At 39.0% G+C, this 14,225-nt stretch overlaps 1 long non-coding RNA gene across 11 annotated transcripts in view; it reads right to left on the minus strand.

The window, feature by feature from the left end:
• LOC105496129 (uncharacterized) overlaps nt 1-14,225 on the minus strand; it is a 563,517-nt gene that overhangs the window by 370,399 nt on the left and 178,893 nt on the right. For 10 of the 11 annotated variants that reach the window (XR_011623573.1, XR_011623578.1, XR_011623577.1 and 7 more), the window contains exon 4: nt 2,052-2,205. The exons of the other annotated variant lie outside the window; for it this stretch is intronic. This is a non-coding gene — a long non-coding RNA (uncharacterized lncRNA). The remainder of the gene's footprint in view (nt 1-2,051; nt 2,206-14,225) is intronic. 11 annotated transcript variants of the gene reach the window in all.

Below are 14,225 nucleotides of genomic sequence, written 5' to 3' on the forward strand. Positions count from 1 at the left end.
TTATTGGGGTCTTAGCGGGGGATGGATGTTAAGGTCCTTCCAATCTCTTTTTCTTCTACTGGGGAAGCTGTGGCTGAGGGGATTCTTCTTGGCACTGGGTCTGGCTTGTGGACTTACTTTTGGTGGCCGTGGCATCAGTATCTCATGAGTGGTGCCCATGAGGTGCCACCAAACTGAGGCCTGAAGCATAGGCAATGTGGAGGCACTGAGGCAGTAATGGCATTTGTGTCCAGGGTACAGGCACCCCTGCTGCCATATTGGTAACAGTATGCAAGGCATAGATGCTTATGAAGCAGCTGGGATCCAAGAACAAGGAGCACAGGCATGAGAAGAGTTACAGTGATTCAAAAGTCAGGGTAGGACCTACCTCTCTACGGCAGCTGAGCTAGTGAATAGAACATGGCCACACTCAGAGAGACTGTGGCTCTAGTTCCCAGAATTCAAACCAGCTCACTACAGGGATGGCTCCAGGGTCTAAGGTGTGGGGGACACACTGTAGGCACAGAGCCCAGGTCTGGAATGTGGGCAGTCACAGGCAGGTGTGGCTCAGGGGTCAGGGCATGCACAGGATTGGGAGAGATGACAGCCCCTTTCCTGAAATGGCTCAGCAGTAGCAGCTTCTTGGTGGAGGCTGGGGTGGGGTGCAACCATGCCTTCCTTTCTAGGGTTCCCTAGCAGGAATGGTCATTTCTTACCTCAGTGGCAGAAGGTGCTGCTGTCCTTTGCAGAGAGGTCACTGAGGACCATAGTAGTTCCCACCACATGGCTGATACAAAGAGCTTTTATTTTTCTTCTTTGTTTCAAGCCATTTCCTGGCATATCACGTGTGCCAATCTCACACATGAGTATGGTATTTGTCCTTAAAAGAGTCCTTATGGTGGTAAAACTGCAGACTTTGGCAAGGTCACAATCATTGGACACTACCAGGAAAATCCTTCAATACATTTATTATGCTAAGTAAGAATGAGAATAGGGAAGAGTGAAGTGGAAGACAAAAAGGAAAACAACAAAGGGTGGGTGGCAAGATGGTTGAATAGGAACAGCTCTTGTCTGCAGCTACCAGCAAGATCAATGCAGAAGATAGGTGATTTCTACATTTCCAACTGAGGTACCAGCTCATCTCATTGGGGCTGGTTAGACAGTGGGTACAGCCCATGGATGGTGACCTGAAGCAGGGTGGGGCGTTGCCTCACCCAGGAAGTGCAAGGGGTCAGGGAAGTTCCTCCCCTAGCCAAGCAAAGTCGTGAGGGACTGTGCCATGAGGAACTGTGTGTTCTGGCCCAGATACTATGCTTTTCCTGTGATCTTAGCCCACCACAGACCAGGAGATTCCCTCAGGTGCCTATGCCACCAGGGCCCTGGGTTTCAAGCACAAAACTGGGGAGCCATTTGGGCAGACAATGAGCTAGCTGCAGGAGTTTTAATTTCCACCCCAGTGGCATCTGGAATATCAGTGAGAGAGAATCATTTACACCACTGAAAAGGGGGCTGAAGCCAGGGAGCCAAGTGGTCGAGCTCAGTGGAGATCCCAACCCCATGGAGCCCAGAAAGATAAGATCCACTGGCTTAAAATTCTTGCTGCCAGCACAGTACTCTGAAGTCAACCTGGGACACTCGAGCTTGGCAGGGGGAGGAGCATCCACCATTACTGAGGTTCAGTAGACAATTTTCCCCTCACAGTGTAAACAAAGCCATTGTTAAGTTCAAACTGGGCATACCACACTGCAGAAAAGCTGCTGTAGCCAGATTGCCTCTCTAGATTCCTCCTCTCTGGGCAGGGTATCTCTGAAAGAAAGGCAGAAGCCCCAGTCAGGGGCTGACAGATAAAACTCCCATCTCCCTGGGACAGAGCACCTGGGGGAAGAGGCAGCTGTTGGCACAGCTTCAGCAGACTTAAACGTTCTTGCCTGCCAGCTCTGAAGAGAGCAGTGGATCTCCCAGCACAGTGCTTGAGCACTGCTAAGGAACAGGCTGCCTCCTCAAGTGTTTCCCTCATTCCCAGGCCTCCTGACTGGAAGAAATCTCACATCAGAGGTAGACAGATAACTCACACAGGAAAGCTCCAGCTGGCATCTGGCAGGTGACCCTCTGGCATGAAGCTTCCAGAGGAAGAAATAGGCAGAAACCTTTGCTGTTCTGCAGCCTCTGCTGGTAATACCCAGGCAAACAGGGTCTGCAGTGGGCCTCCAGCAAACTCCAGGAGACCTGCAACAGAGGGATCTGTTAGAAGGAATACTAACAAACAAAAAGGAATAGCATCAACATCAGCAACAGGGACATCCACACAGAAACCCCATTTGAAGGTCACCAATATCAAAGAACAAAGGTAGATAAATCCACAAAGATGAGGAAAAACCACCACAAAAAGGCCAAAGACTACAAAAACCAGAAAGCCTCTTCTTCCTCAAAGCATCAGAACTCCTTGCCAGCCAGGGAAAAAAACTGGAGAGAGAATGAATTTGATGAATTGACAGAAGTAGGCTTCAGAAGGTGGGTAATAATGAACTCCTCTGAGCTAAAGGAGCATGTTCTAACCCAATTCAAGGAAGCTAAGGACCTTGAGAAAAGGTTAGAGGAATTGCTAACTAAAATAACCAGTTTAGAGAAGAACATAAATGACCTGATGGAGCTGAAAATCACAGCATGAGAACTTTGTGAAACATACACACGTATCAATAGCCAAATCAATCAAGCACAAGAAAGGATATCAGAGGTTGAAGAGCAACTTAATGAAATAAAGCACGAAGAAAATATTAGAGAAACAAAAGAATGAAAAGGAATGAACAAAGCCTCCAAGAAATATGGGACTATATGAAAAGACCAAACCTACATTTGATTGGTGTACCTGAAAGTGACAGGGAGAATGGAACCAAGTTAGAAAACACTCTTCAGGTATTATCCAGGAGAACTTCCCCAACCTAGAAAGATAGGCCAACATTCAATTCAGGAAATAGACAGAACACCACAAAGATACTCCTCGAGAAGAGCAATCCCAAGGCACATAATCATCAGATTCACCAATGTTGAAATGTAGGAAAAAAAATATAAAGGGCAGTCAGAGAGAAAGGTAGTGTTATCCACAAAGGGGATCCCACCAGACTAACAGCAGATCTCTCTGAAGAAGTTCTATAAGCCAGAAGAGAGTGGGATCCCATATTCAACATTCTTATAGAAAATAATATTCAACCCAGTATTTCATAACCAGTCAAACTGAGTTTCATAAGTGAAGGAGAAGTAAAATTTTTTTTACAGACAGACAAATGCTGAGAGATTTTGTCACCACCAAGCCTGCCTTACAATAGCTCCTGAAGGAAGCACTAAACATGGAAAGGAAAAACCAGTACCAGCTACTGCAAAAACAAGCCAAACTGTAAATACCACTGACACTATGAAGACACTGCATCAACTAGCGGGCAAAATAACCAGCTAGCATCATAAAGACAAGATCAAATTCACACATAACAATATTAACCTTAAATGTAAACAAACTAAATGCCCCAGTTAAAAAATACAGACTGGCAAATTGGGTAAAGAGTCAAGACCCATCCATGTGCTGCATTCAGGAGACCCATCTCACATGTAAAGACACACATAGGCTCAAAATAAAGGGATGGAGGAATATTTACCAAGCAAATGGAAAGCAAAAACGAAAAAGAAAAAAGGAAAAGAAAAGCAGGTGTTGAAATCTTAGTCTGATAAAACAGACTTTAAACCAAAAAAGATCAAAAAAGACAAAGAAGGGCATTACATAATGGTAAACTGATCAACATGAGAAGAGCTAACTATCCTAAATACATAGGCACCCAATACATGAGCACCCAGATTTATAAAGCAAGTTCTTAAAGACCTACGAAGAGACTCAGACTCCCACACAATAATAATGGGAGACTTTAACACCCCATTGTCAATATTAGACAGATCAACAAGACAGAAAATTAACAACGATATTCAGGACTTGAACTCAGCTCTGGACCAAGCAGACCTAATAGACATCTACAGAACTCTCCACCCCAAATCAGCAGAATATAATTCTACTCAGCACCACATCAAACTTTTTCTAATATTGACCACATAATTGGAAGTAAAACACTCCTCAGCAAAGGCAAAGGAACAAAAATCATAAGAGTCTCTCAGACCACAGTGCAATCAAATTGGAACTCAGGATTAAGAAACTCACTCAGAAGCACACAACTACATAAAAACTGAATGATCTGCACCTGAATGACTACTGGGTAAATAACAAAATTAAGGCAGAAATAAAAAATTTATTTGAAACCCATGAGAACAAAGACACAACGTACCAGACCACCTAAAGCAGTGTTTAGGGTGAAATTTATAGCATTAAATCCTCACTGGAGAAAGCAGGAAAGATCTAAAATTGACGCCCTAACATCACAATTAAAAGAACTAGAGAAGCAAGAGCAAACAAATTCAAAAGCTAGCAGAAGACAAGAAATAACTAAGATTAGAGCAGAACCGAAGGAGATAGCAACACGAAGAATCCTGCAAAAATCTATGAATCCAGGAGCTGTTTTTTTGAAAAGATTAACAAACTAGATAGACCACTAGTAAGACTAATAAAGAAGAAAAAAGAGAAGAGTCAAATAGACACAATAAAAAATCATGAAGGGAATATTACCACTGGTCCCACAGGAATACAAACTACCATCAGAAAACATTATAAACACCTCTGTGCAAATAAACTAGAAAATCTAGAAAAAATGGATAAATTACGGGACACATACACATTTCTAAGACGAAACCCAGGAAGAAGTTGAATCCCTGAATATACCAATAACAAGTTCTGAAGTTGAAGCAGTAATTAATAGCCTACCAACTGAAAAAAGCCCAGGACCAGACACATTCACAGCCAAATTCTACCAGAGGTACAAAGAGGAGATGGTACCATTTCTTCTGAAACTATTCTGAACAATAGAAAAAGAGGGACTCCTCCCTAACTCATTTTATGAGGCCAGCATCATCCTGATTCCCAAATATGGCAGAGACACAACAACAGAAAAAGAAAATTTCAGGCCAATATCCCTGATGAACATCGATGTGAAAATCCTCAATAAAATACTGGCAAACCGAATCCAGTAGCACATCAAAAAGCTTATCCACCATTATCGAGTTGCCTTCATCCGTGAGACGCAAGGCTGGTTCAACATAAGCAAATCAGTAAACGTAATCTATCACATAAACAGAACCAATGACATAAACCACATGATTATCTCAATAGATGTAGAAAAGGCCTTCAATAAAATTCAACACCTCTTCATGTTAAAAACTCTCAATAAACTAGGTATTGATGGGATGTATCTCAAAATAATAAGAGATATTTATGACAAACTCACAGACAATATCATACTGAATGGACAAAAGCTGGAAGCATTCCTTTTGAAAACTGGCACAAGACAAGAATGCCCTCTCTCATCACTCCTATTCAACATATTATTGGAATTTCTGGGCAGGGCAATCAGGTAAGAGAAAGCAATAAAATGTAGTCAAGTAGGAAGTCAGGAGGTCAAATTGTCTCCGTTGCACATGACATGATTGCGTATTTAGAAAACCCCATCATCTCAGCCCCAAATCTCCTTTAAGCTTATAGGCATCTTCAGCAAAGTCTCAGGATACAAAATCAATGTGCAAAATTACAAGCAATCCTATGCACCAATAATAGACAAACAGGAAGCCAAATCATGAGTGAACTCCCATTCACAATTGCTACAAAGAGAATAAAATACCTAGAAATACAACTTACAAGGGATGTGAAGGACCTCTTCAAGGAGAACTACAAACCACTGCTCAAGGAAATAAGAGAGGGCACAAACAAAGAGAAAAATATTTCATGTTCATGGATAGGAAGAATCAATATTGTGAAAATGACCATACTCCAAAGTAATTTATAGATTCAATGCTATCCCCATCAAGCTACCATTGACTTTTTTCAAAGAATTAGAAAAAAATACTTTAAATTTCAGATGGGACCAAAAAGGAGCCCGCATAGCCAAGACAATCCTAAGCCAAAAGAACAAAGCTTGAGGCATCATGCTACCTGACTTCAAACTATACTGCAAGGCTAGAGTAACCAAGACAGCATGGTACTGGTACCAAAACAGATATGTAGACCAATGGAACAGAAAAGAGGCCTCCGAAATAATGCCACACATCTACAACCAACTGATCTTTGACAAACCTGACAAAAACAAGCAGTGGGGAAAGGATTCCCTATTTAATAAATGGTGTTGGGAAAACTGGCTAGCCATATGCAGAAAACTGAAACTGGACCCTTTTCTTACACCTTATACAAAAATTAACTCAAGATGGATTAAAGAATTAAATGTTAAGACCTAAATCCATAAAAACCCTAGAAGAAAACATAGGCAATACCATTCAGGATATAGGCATGGGCAAACACTTCATGACTAAAACACCAAAAGCAATGGCAACAAAAGCCAAAATTGACAAATGAGATCTAGTTGAACTAAAGAGCTTCTGCACAGCAAAAGGAACTATCATCAGACTGAACAGATAACCTACAGAATGGGAGAAAACTTTTTCAATCTATCCATCTGACAAGGGGCTAATATCAAAAATCTACAAAGAACTTAAACAAATTTATAAGAAGGAAACAAACAGCCCCATCAAAAATTGGGCAAAGGATATGAATAGACACTTCTCAAAAGACATTTATGTAGCCCACAAATATATGGAAAAAAACTCATCATCACTAGTTACTAGAAAAAGCAAATCAAAACCACAATGAAAGACCCTCTCATGCCAGTTAGAATAGCAATCATTAAAAAGTCAGGAAAAAACAGATGCTGGAGAGGATGTGGAGGAATAGGCATGCTTTCACACTGTTGATGGGAGTGTAAATTAGTTTGACCATGTGGAAGACTGTGTGGTGATTGCTCAAGGATCTAGAACCAGAAATACCATTTGACCCAGCATTCCCATTACTGCGTATATACCCACAGGATTATAAATCATTCTACTATAAAGACACATGCATGTGTATGTTTATTGCAGTACTATTCACAATAGCAAAGACTTGGATCCAACCCAAATGGCCATCAATGATAGACTAAATAATGAAAATGTTGCATATATACACATGGAATAGTATGCAGTCATAAAAAAGGATGAGTTCATGTCCTTTGTAGGGACATGGATGAAGCTGGAAATCTTCGTTCTCAGGAAACTAAAACCAGAACAGAAAACCAAATACCACATATTCTCACTTTTAAGTGGTAGTTGAAAAATGAGAATACATGGACACAGGGAGGGGAACATCACATACCAGGTCCTTTTGGTGTGTTGGGGGCCAGAGGAAGAATAACATTAGGAGAAATACCTAATATAGATGACAGGTTAATGAGTGCAGCAAAACACCATAGCACGCGTATAACTATGTAACAAACCTGCACGTTCTGCATATGTATTCCAGACTTAAAGTATAATAATAATAATAAAGAAAATTCCATTTTATTTGAAGAGTATTTCATGGTGTTTTCTATTAATTTCTGTAGTTTTTTTTTTTTTTTTTACTACAGAAACCAAAATATTAAAACTAAATTTTAAAATAAAGTGTCCTACCATAAGGAGTCCTTTGAAGACAAACATGCTCACTCTCTCCTTTGTTTCCTCTCTCACTTTAGGAAAAGTGTGATAGAAATTAATCAGAAAAATTAGCCCCACCTAACTAATACTGCTTTCCAAAAAAAAAAAAAAAGAAAAAAAGGAATTCTCTGAATGTGAATAATTTTTTTCAGCAGCCCTAGCGATAGACACTTTTCAAATTACTTGGCTGATGCTGTCTTGGCCCAGAACTATAGCTAATCCTCACTGAGTGTTTGACAGTAGCAGAACCTAATTCTGGGTCCTGCCTTCTTCTTGTTTTCATCTACTTTCTCCTATGTAATACAGTTAAGCACTCCAATCCCCACTAATTTAATCTTTATATAATTAGCTGAGGGCTTAGAAGGAATTATTGTATTTTTATAAGCCTCCTCTCTTAACCCTTATTAACCCTTTCTTAACCCTTATGTCCCTAACATACACACACATAAATTCACGTTCACATGTTTGGAGAGCAAGTACCCTCTGGTCTACACAAAATGATGTGCCAAACTTAATTTTTAGAAATTAAAGCCTTAGTTTAACTGACTAAACCTTAGTTTAACTGACTGAGGATTTGCCTCAAGGAAAAGTTGTAGAGCATTGGCCTTTTAAAGGCTTAAGAACAAAAATTTGATAAATTTGGAACCCAAATTGGCACAGTCTATAGCTATTTTTTTCATTTTCTGGAATCTGTCTACTCTCTTCTTTATACAGAAGAAGGCTGAACATATTTCTGCTGTCAGACAATTTTAGAGATTTCCCCCTACTATTCACAATATGGAAACAAGAATTTATTATAAGAGTTTTTCTCTTTGTTTCAAAGTCAAAAAGGAATATCAATAATTCTGCAAAAGTTTCCACCTTCGGAATACTTTCCAGGCGGAAGAAAAGGCCACCTAACCCACCCTTCCCCATTTACTCCACCTAAAACCCTAGCTTTCTGTATTGAACAGAAAGATGGAGACTGATATTGGTGAGAACAAGATTGAAGAGAAAACCGTTCATGCCAGGAGTAAAAGCAACCTTTTGCAGAATTTAAAGTACTCAGTTTTAGAATGCCTGTTAAGATTGCTATTATGGCTGAGCATGAGTTTGTTTTGTTTTGTTAAAGAGGGAGATTTAAAGTTCTGATTACAGTTCTTTTGGGCTAATGTTATTGGGAAACTTTCATCTAATTAAAGCAAGAAATTGCAGACAATGCAAAGAGGATAGCCATGTCTGTGATGAGAAAATTTCTGGACCAGGGCTTGTTGCAATGATCTGTATTCTTTGCTCTGCTGAGACAGTCACAGAGAAGCAGCTCTAAGCAAGGAGTTGCTAAAGTACTTAGAGTACACCAGGAATTGTAAAACACAGTGGCACAGCCATTCATGGCAAAAGGCAACTCTCCACCTGAGAAAGGGACATGTTATTCTTAACGATTCTGTCAGGAATAAGGATCTCTTTTTTCCATAGGCATTTATTGAAATACAGCTGTGTTCACAGACTGGCATAGGGTGCAGGTTCTATTGATCCTGTGATTAGTGCTTAGAAAAATCAAGTTTTTAAAGTGCCCTGGCTTAAAGTGCCACTAAAGCGTCTTGATTAGAATCCTATAAAATTAGGCCGGGTGTGGTGGCTCACGCCTGTAATCCCAGCATTTTGGGAGGCTGAGGCAGGCAGATCATGAGGTCAAGAGATGGAGACCATCCTGGCTAACACGGTGAAACCCCATCTCTACTAAAAATACAAAAAATTAGCCAGGCGCGGTTGCGGGCGCCTGTAGTCCCACCTACTCGGGAGGCTGAGGCAGGAGAATGGCGCGAAACCAGGAGGCGGAGCTTGCAGTGAGCGGAGATCGCGCCACTGCACTCCAGCCTGGGGAACAGAGCTCCGTCTCCCCACCCCCCAAAAAAAAAAAAAGAATCCTACAAAATTAGAAACAAGGAAAAAAGTTCACTTACCCAAAAGCAATGAAAGCACGATTACTGACTAAATCAATGGAGATTATTATGGGAAAAATTAGTCGTTAGATAATCGTGCAAATACTTTTTTAGGTGGTGCCTCATGAAAATATTATTTTACCTTAATTCTTCTAGATCCAAACATATTTATGAAATAGCTGACTTATTTTGCTATTTTTAAAACACGTTAGGAAACTTGTCCCATTTTGAAAAGGACGAGTGCTGAAATATAGGGGAAAAAAATGGTTTATTATGGTTCTAACATCTATTACCTCATGTTGCTAAAAAAAAAAAAAAGTCCCTTAAATGATCTGTATATGAATTTCCTCATTTCTTTTTAAATTTTTAAAACATATTTTATTTTATTTTGAAATGGAGTCTCACTCTATCACCCAGGCTGGAGTGCAGTGACCCGATTTCGACTCACTGCAACCTCTGCCTCCCAGGTTCAAGCGATTCTCCTGAGTAGCTGGGATTACAGGTGCCCGCCACCATGCCCGGCTAAGTTTTGTATATTTAGTAGAGATGGTGTTTCACCATGCTGGCCAGGCTGGTCTCAAACTCCTGACCTCAGGTGATCCACACACCTCAGTCTCCCAAAGTGCTGGGATTACAGGTATGAGACACAGCACCCAGCCCAATTTCCTCCTTTCTAAGCTGAATAATATATTTATGAAATAATATATCCATATCCTTATTGTAAAATTTAAAAGTTAGGCACCATATATAATATTAATATATACACAGTATATTAATAACAGATATAAGAAAAATATGAAATCCGACTATGTGATACAAGACAATGACAAATAATCTGTTTTCTCAGTTTAAAAATTAATTAGTATTTATTAGAACTAACACATCCAAATGTGTGCTGTCTTCACAGTAGAGACCATGAGAGGTACAATTATTTAATAGAATGCTACTGCTCAAAACATACCTGGATTTTTTGAAACTATTATCAGAAATTATGTTATAAGCCACAATAAAAAATCTATCCTATTAGCTTGTCATTAAACCTTGTTAGGCACCAAAACCAGGATTTCTAGTTTGATCACTCAACAGATTCATCAGAATTAGGTCCATGTGGCTCACAGCACTTAAAAAGTTAATCACATTCAAGGATTTTCAAACTGTTACAAACTCTAAAAGCAAATTGCTAAATAACAGTTCCAGAGGTTCATTTTTTTTGTAAGGCAGTGTCAGTGAAATCATTGTATAACTTCCCAAAATTATTTAGTGAGGAATGGCACTATTTACCTAAGTTTTCATCATGTTTTTCAAAAATCATTTCCCGTGCTTAATAGTTCTGCTTCAAACATCTCAAGGTCCCTCATAGACTTTAGTTCCCATAAAGGGAGTAAAAGATTGACTGAATGTGAAGTCCATAATACCTGAGGTCATTTTATTGTGAAGTTGTGATGCTTACAAAATTCATCTTAGACTATAATACATTTTGAAATATTACTCCTATTAAATTATATTTATCAATTACATCTATAGTTTTAAATATCAGACTTTGTCAGCTGAAACATAATGAAGTCATACCAAATATCAAGTCAACTGCAAGAAACCAAAACTCTCCTAGATCATTAAAGCAACAGTTGTCTCAGATCATTTTGTTTTGTTTGAATTATTCAATACTTATGGTGAAATAAAGACAGCCCAAATTATTTGCTCCTTTTTTCAGTATCCCCTTCATTTGAATCTCAGCTGACCTTATGACTGCTTTGACCAATAGAATGCAGCAGAAGTAATGCTATTAATACACAAATGCAGAGGCTGAGCCTTAAGAAATCTTCAGCTTCTGCCTTCATGCTTAAGACATTTCCTCTGCCACCATACTAGTAGGAGCCCCATGAAGCAGCCATATGGAAAAGAATGAAGGTACTTTGTTGGTGCCAGCTGTGCTCCTAATCAAAGCCAGAACACATTGGTAGTCTGTAAGGGAGCCCTCTTGTATGGTCCAGCTTTCAAGAGCCTCCAGTTGACTGCAGGCCCAACTAACACCACAGAGAATGTAATATGACTCCATTACATACTAGCATGTTTCTGGGGCCGATTATTTAATCCTCTGTATTTCAGTTTCCTCATTTCTAAGATGCAGCAATAATAATACCTTCCTTACTGATTTGTTGATGATAAAAGGAAATAAAACGTCTGAGACCTCTATGTGACAGTATGTTTCATCAAATGAATAAATAAATTTGTAATTTTTAAATTGTTTTTACTTTAATAAACCTGTCAACAATCTAGTGTAAGCTGGGGAGCACCCTCATACCCAAGACCTTACTCGAGGATCTCTCTCCACTACTCATTCTTTATTTTTATTTCTAGGAAATGTCACACACAGTGCTTAAAGGGACTGACTCATACCTGTTACTTGATGAAGACACTGGCAACAATTCAATGGAAGTTTCTTAATAGACTTTTCTTCAAGGGAGCATGTTCTGATTGTCACCATCAACATCATCATTGCTGTCACCTGCTCATTTGGCATGACTTCTGTAAGTTTTTTGTGAAAACTATCCATTGAAACTATATTTACCATATACAAGTACAGCTTCTCTCCTCCCTTGGATAGGACAAATGCCCTAGAACCTGAGGTCAAGTCATGTCCTGGGATACTACCCCACAATAAACATTACATACAATACATATGCAATAACTTGGATGTATCTCAAGGGCATAATGCTGAATGAAAAACCACTAATCTCAAAAAGTCCCTACTATATGGTTCCACTTTAATTACATTCTTTAAGTGCTAAAATTATAGAGATGAAGAACAGATCAGTCATTGACAACAGTTAGGTATGGTGGGAAAAGGTGAGTAGATGTGACTATAAAGGGATAGCACAAGGAGAGCTTCATGGTGTTGGAGTAGTTCTGTATCTTGGCTGGAACATCGGTTATGCAAATCCATGTATATGATAATATGGCATAGAACTACACACGCATATTGTATCAATGTCAGCTCACTGGTTGTGACCTTTTTCTATGGTTATATAACATGTAATCATTGAGGGAAATGGTTAAATCATACCCAGGACCCCTCCATACTATTTTTGCAATTCCCTATTAGTCTATAATTATTTTAAAATTAAAAAAGAAAAATACTAAGTGCTTAGTAATAATGGGGAGTGATTGAAAGGTTCAAACATTTTGGAAACTGTCAGTAACTAGTAAATTTAACCTGTACCTGTTATCCACCCAAGAGATATAAATCCTCATGTTCACTGAAAGATACATATAAGAATGTTTTGAGCAGGTTCACTAACAAAAGTAAAAAATTGAGACAATCCAAATGTTTATCATCTGAAGAATAAATAAAATGTGGTAGATTCATACAGTAGAATGTGGCAAGACACATAAAAATGTCAAACTACCAATATATGCAACAACTTGATTGAATCTCACAGATACCTTGTTGAGAGAAAGAAGGCAGATATAAAAGAATTGATTCTGTGTGTAGAGAAGTCAGAAGGATGGTTAGCTCTGGGACCATGGTACTAACTGGCAGGGGGCATGAGAGGACCTTCTAGAAATCTTCTATATTTAATCAGTGTAATGGTTACACAGGTGTCACTGTATATAAAATTTATTAAGCTGTACACTTCAGACTTACATATATCACTTTATACATTTTATGCTTCAGTTAAAAAATAGGAAAAAATGCAGAGTGCTGAACTTAGTGGCAATGGTGTAAATCATGATATATTAAACAAGGCAAGACTCCTAAAGCAGCTAAGCATCAGGATCTCCTTCCTTTGCCTCTTTTGTTTTGTGTGGCACTGATGATAGGAAGTAGACAAAACTGAGGAGAGATAAAAGAAGGCATTCTAACATTGGAGCTAATAAGATCTTGAGAGATTTGCGAACCAAGCTTGAACCAGAACCCTGACTGCATTCTGCAGAATGGTAGATACACTGTGTGATTCACAAAAGTACCTAATATGATACATATGGAGGTCTCTGTGTCCCTTTAACATACCATTTGGGAGATAGGCATGGGCAAAGACTTCATAACTGAAATATCAAAAGCAATGGCAACAAAAGCCAAAATTGACAAATGGGATCTAATTAAAGAGCTCCTGTACAGCAAAAGAAACTATCATCAGACTGAACAGGCAACCTACAGAATGGGAGAAATTTTTTGCAATCTATCCATCTGACAAGGAATTTAAACAAATTTATCCATCTACAAGGAATTTAAACAAATTTACAAGAAAAAAACAACTCCATCAAAAAGTGGGCAAAGGATATGAACAGACACTTCTCAAAGGAAGACATTAATGCAGCCAACAAACAAATGAAGAAAAGCTCATCATCACTGGTCATTAGAGAAATGCAAATAAAAACCACAGTGAGATACCATCTCATGCCAGTTAGAATGGCAATGATTAAAAAGTCAGGAAACAACAGATGCTGAAGAGGATGTGGAAAAATAGGCATGCTTTTACACTGTCGATGGGAGTATAAATTAGTTCAACCATTGTGGAAGACAGCGTGGCGATTCCTCAAGGATCTAGAACCAGAAATACCATTTGACCCAGTAATCCCATTACTGGATATATACCCAAAGGATTATAAATCATTCTACTATAAAGATACATGCACACGTATGTTTATTGCAGCACTGTTCACAATAGCGAAGAGTTG

Source organism: Macaca nemestrina, chromosome 5 (genome assembly GCF_043159975.1).
Source record: "Macaca nemestrina isolate mMacNem1 chromosome 5, mMacNem.hap1, whole genome shotgun sequence".
Taxonomy (NCBI): Eukaryota; Metazoa; Chordata; class Mammalia; order Primates; family Cercopithecidae; genus Macaca; species Macaca nemestrina.